We start from the raw sequence: 5,161 nt of genomic DNA, 5'->3' as shown, positions 1-5,161 counted from the left end.
AACCATTCAGAAATTTTCTCTGTCTTTGAATCTCTCTTTAACTGTATATCTCTCTTTTTCTGACCACGTGAGTCTTTAATTTGCCAAGCAATCTCAGTAGGACTAAAGGCATGGCTTTGCCAGCTAGATCCAGTCCATTCCTTAGCTTTCCAGCCTCATGGCGGATATACAGGCTGCAGCCATGTTTATAGCCACACCTCTATGGCGGTTCAAGGTCCCTGCCAGCCAGCAAGCTACAACAGACAACACTCAAATCCTCTCTCGGTAGCTGGCCCTCCTGCCTCAAACAGTCAGAGTTTGCCCTGGCAGGATGGCCCAGAAAGCCGGCATTTTTAAACAGCGCAGCTTTTTTCCTGCTACGGCTGAAAACCGAAAAACATGCGTTCAGCTTTTCGTCAACACTGTTTAAGTGTTTCGTGGCAGGACCTCTTAATGAGCTGCAGGCTTTGCAGCTGAAGCTGAGTCAGGAAGCCTCTCTTAGATGAGGCGCTAGCTTGCCTCTAGCAAGTAGAGCAGACCCAAGAAATTGCCGTAAGAAACATGCTTTACTCTATTCTTTTCTAAGCTTTCTCAGGCTTTCTGTGGACTCAGTTAGCCACACGTCTGGGCGTCATTTGTAGTAATATGGACGGCGGCAGGGTTGCGTCCCCAAATCCCCAGCCGCCTGGCCCGGCTAGCTCAGTCGGTAGAGCATGGGACTCTTAATCCCAGGGTCGTGGGTTCGAGCCCCACGTTGGGCGCCATTTGTAGTAATATGGACAGCGGCAGGGTTGCGTCCCCAAATCCCCAGCCGCCTGGCTCGGCTAGCTTATGCCCCAAATAATTACACGGACACTGTATTCTTTTAAACACTGCTCTGGCCCATTTCTAATCATCTGTGTAGCGCCCCTAGGTGCGCATACCGGGAAGATTCTAGCCTAAGTCCATCCTGGGTTGGAGCTTCATAGCGTGCGTCTTCCCTGGAGCAGGTAGCATGGCGTCTCTCCTGCGTCTGCTCCGGAGAGCAGAGCTGCGGAGTCTGCCCTCACTTCCTCTTCCTCCTGGCATTCTGTTCTGTCTACTCCTCCCACCTATCTTCTAACCAATGAAATGGGCCGAGGCAGTTCCTTTATTGCTTAGCCAATGAAATCAACAGATTGATATATGACACTCCCACATCACCTTACAAAAGCCCTCTGCAGGATCAGAAAAGGAGCCTAGTAGCAGGAAGGGAAGCTCAAGCAAGAGATCAAGCTGAAGGTAGAAGTTGCTTTTTAAAAGAGAGAGAGACCACAACTCAATGGGCTGGTATCTCAGTGGCTATTCAGGAAACATCACAGAGAAAGGATCTGCTTCATGCATGAGAGTCACCGATGATTTCCCTTTAAGAAAAAAACCCATCAAAACTCCCAATAACATCATCAGCATTCAACAACATGTCTATGATTTCTTTGCCTTGCCTTTGATTGTGCAGTAAATGATGCTGATAGTTAATCTGTGCAATTAATGCAAATTTCCTTGTAACTGACTAGACAGAATTGACAGGTTATCTTAAACACAGCAGGGAGTCACTCTACGATGGAACTGGTTCATCATCACCTGTGTGACAGTGACATAATTAAGATCTTTCCTTTGTCTATAAATCTCATTATGTTCAACATGATATGTTGTCATACAGATTTCTTAGGGTTTTGTCCCACTGGTGGTTTCCTTGGTATGCTTACATAATTTTTGCCAGATCCAATCAGTTTTGCCATGCACTCTCAGCTCCACGTCATTGTGTTCCCCTTATGTTCCAGTCCAGGCATTTTAGACCTCTTGTAACTGTTGTAAGAGTATCTCATGTTCCACCTAAATGATTTAGGGTTTTATTTAGGCTGGGTTTTATCTTCCATCACTGAGTTCATTGACTTTCCTTGGGCGTAATTCCTGGGACACTGAGCCTAACTCCTGGGGGATTCCTCCCGTTATTTCTTCTTTCTTAGATAGTTTACACTCTCACTATTACTGTGAGAGTGTTTCTGTAGCAAATATTCTTCTCAAGATGAGAAGAAACTTCAATATTACAATCCATTTGTTATTGTGATTTAAATACACACACACAAACACACACAAGTTAATGCACATACACTGATGATATCTCAATTTATGGGGCCATTCTGGGGATGTCAAGATCGATATCTCTCGAGTGGTTCTCAGAAGGCCATAGGGTGACCCTCTCTAGGTACTTAAGCAGGGAGGAGAGGTTGACTGCACTGTGAAATGTCCCTAGGAACTGTGTGTGCCTTGTCCCATAGTCAGACTGATGATTGACTATCTTGAAAACCACCATGGAACTTTTGTTTGGCAAATGATGGAGATCAAGTCAGGGTCAAAATCAGAAAACTAGATGGAGCTTCCAAGCTCCAGTGGAAGAGCAGATGGATGGAGGAAAAGAGCAAGGATGTCAGGAATATAAGGGCTTGGTCCACACTATGAGACACTGTGCCTGAACTAAGGGGATTTCAACTAATCCAGTGACCTGGGAATGAAAGAACATGGGATCAAACTGGAAGCTCTGAATGTGGCTGACAATTGGGGCAGACAGAGAAGCCAAAGATAATGGCACTTGCAATTGTCTGCATATCATACACTGGCTTTTTGTGATCATATTTTTTGTGGATGCATACCTTGCTAAATCTGGATGGATGAAGGGTGGGCTTGGACTTCCCACAGCTCAAAGTACCCTGCCCTCTATTTGGACTGGTGTTTGAGTGGAGAGGTTTATTTGCGGAGCAAGAAGAATGTGGGAGGAGGAAGAGAAGTGGAAAGTTTGATAATTATTATTATGAAGTAATGGAAAAATCAATAGAAAATAACCAATGAGGACATTGGAGCTAGGAAAAAAAAACATTCATGTGAGTTGTTGACTCAGACCAAAAATTATTTTACAGAAAAAAAAACACATAAAGGGGTTGAGTTGCTTGTTAAATATGACTCAAGTAATTGGGAAGAAGATTGGGGTTTTTATTTTGGGTCTTCATGGGGCTGTATGAGCAGCATTTGAGGACCTGTATGCTGGATATTTCTGGGGGTTAGTAGGGAAGAAACCTGGCTAGGAGGAGTTTTATGACATAAGTAGAGCCTTGATGATGTCACAAAGCTTTGGTTGGGGGTGGCAACTCTGTTCCACATGAAGCACTAGTCTTCTGTGAAGGTGGGCTTACTATCTTCACGGTGGCTGAGGAGGTCAGTTCAGCTCTTGGGCTCCACAACTGTTCAACCGAATTTCCAGAAGTTGGAATCTAGAGAGCCAAGATATTTTCTTTTGGTAAATATGTTTAGGAAGCAACTAGGACCTCTGTAGTCAAAGAAAGGTTTCTTTCAAATCTGCTCTGGGTCCAAAATTTATGTCGTTAACAGCTCCTATATTTGATAGCTGGGGGACGGTTAATGTCAGGTATTCTCCCCACTCTATCTTTGCTAAAAATGTCCAATTTCTCAGTCCACTTAAATGGCAAAGATCCTCTTTGTCCATATGTGTTTTAAAAGATAATTATTTCTAATAGGTGCTGTTGCACAGATTAATGTTTCTTTCTTTTGGCAGTTTGACTCACAGTACTCACTTCTCTAATGAAGATACAGAATATCTTTATGTAATCAACCTGGATCTGGATCAGGAGACACAATAGAGAGAGCCAGTGGACTGGAGTGCCATGACCTTGGGCAGGTGGTTATAGATCAGCCAACTAACCAGTAGCTTGAGTGGTAAGGAGAGGAGTGGCTGCTCTTTGAATTCTTTGCCATCTGTTCAGATATTTCTTTCTCACTTTAGGTATAGGCATAGCTTCCTCTCTCATTGATATAGTAAGTCAGGAAGTAGGTTTCTCAGTAGAGGTCAATTGCATTTTGCAGCAGGAATATGTCTCTGATACACATATACTGAGCTGTAGACAAGAGTTTGATAATTTTCCTATTAATTTCTTAAGAACATATTCCATTTAGGTATCCAAATCTATTCAGCCTTGCCTTTTTCACCTGCTCCAAAGTTATTACTAAAAAGAGCCTTGACCTCACATGCTCACCTTCTTATCCTTGCAGGCACTTATGGTGGAGGAAACCACTTTGTGTCTGATGTAAACTGAAGAGTTCTTCCTATGCAGAGATTGGCAGCTATGAAGCCCAAGCACAGAAACAGAGCCAAGAGACAGTGGAACAAGAGTGCTGTGGCCTATCTCAGAAAGTCTCCCGCCATGATGAAGATGCCTCTTAGTATGAGTTGCATGCAACATCTCCAGAAGAAGAATGGGCCATCGCTCCAGAAGCAAAAACTTAGTAAGCCTTTTGAGGCCCTGGAGAATATTGTTGGCCGCAGAATTTCTCATGGCTGGAAGGAAGCCAATGAACCAGTCACCCATTGGAAGCCATCATTCTAGATCAACTGCCAACATATCCCTCTCTCTATTTGTTGAAATATGATGGGATTGATTGTGTCTATGGCTTGGAGCTTCATAGTGATGAAAGGATTTTAAACCTGAAGATCCTGCCTAATAATGTGCCATTTCCTCAGGTGACAGACACTCATCTCTCAAACACCATAGTCGGCAGAGCAGTGAAACATACATTCATGGGCACAAATGGCTCTAAGAATGACTGGAACGGGATGGTCCTAGAAGAGGTGCCAATCATGAAGACCTGGTTTTATATTACCTACAAGAAAGATCCGGTCTTGTACATTTACCACCTCCTGGATGACTACCTGGAAGGCAACCTCCACATCATGCCAGGCTCTAAGGAAGAGTGGAGTGGCGTGGTCCCAGATGAGGTGCAGACCATAACAACCTGTTTCTACATTGTCAACGAGAATGATCCGGTCCTGAACCTTTACCACCATCATGATGATTCCATTGAAGGCAAGCTCCACATCACGCCTGAATGTCCTCCAGTAGAGGTGACTTTGGAATTAGGCAGGGATTCCTTGGAGGGCAAAAGAGTGCAGTACAACAAAAATGATGGAACCCAAGAGATAGGTAAAATTATTTGCCAAGTTCCCAACAAACCTTCTGTGTATTTCATCAAGTTTGATAATGACTTCCATATCTATGTCTATGATTTGGTGAAGATCTGTTAAAGTGAAATTCTCAAATTTTGAGGGGCAGACTTAATTCTCTCTTTGGGAATGTGTTTTTTCAGAGATACCTCA

General features: G+C 43.7%; 1 non-coding gene across 1 annotated transcript; it reads left to right on the top strand.

Moving 5' to 3' along the window:
* The first annotated feature begins 667 nt into the window (after positions 1-667).
* Trnak-cuu (transfer RNA lysine (anticodon CUU)) lies at positions 668-740 on the top strand. Its single transcript has one exon. It is a non-coding gene; the product is annotated as a tRNA-Lys (tRNA).
* Positions 741-5,161: the final 4,421 nt, after the last annotated feature.

The sequence above is a fragment of the Microtus pennsylvanicus genome, assembly GCF_037038515.1.
Source record: "Microtus pennsylvanicus isolate mMicPen1 chromosome Y unlocalized genomic scaffold, mMicPen1.hap1 SUPER_Y_unloc_4, whole genome shotgun sequence".
NCBI classification, from domain to species: Eukaryota; Metazoa; Chordata; class Mammalia; order Rodentia; family Cricetidae; genus Microtus; species Microtus pennsylvanicus.
Note: the sequence above shows the minus strand (reverse complement) of the source record. Positions and strands in the feature narration are given on the sequence as shown.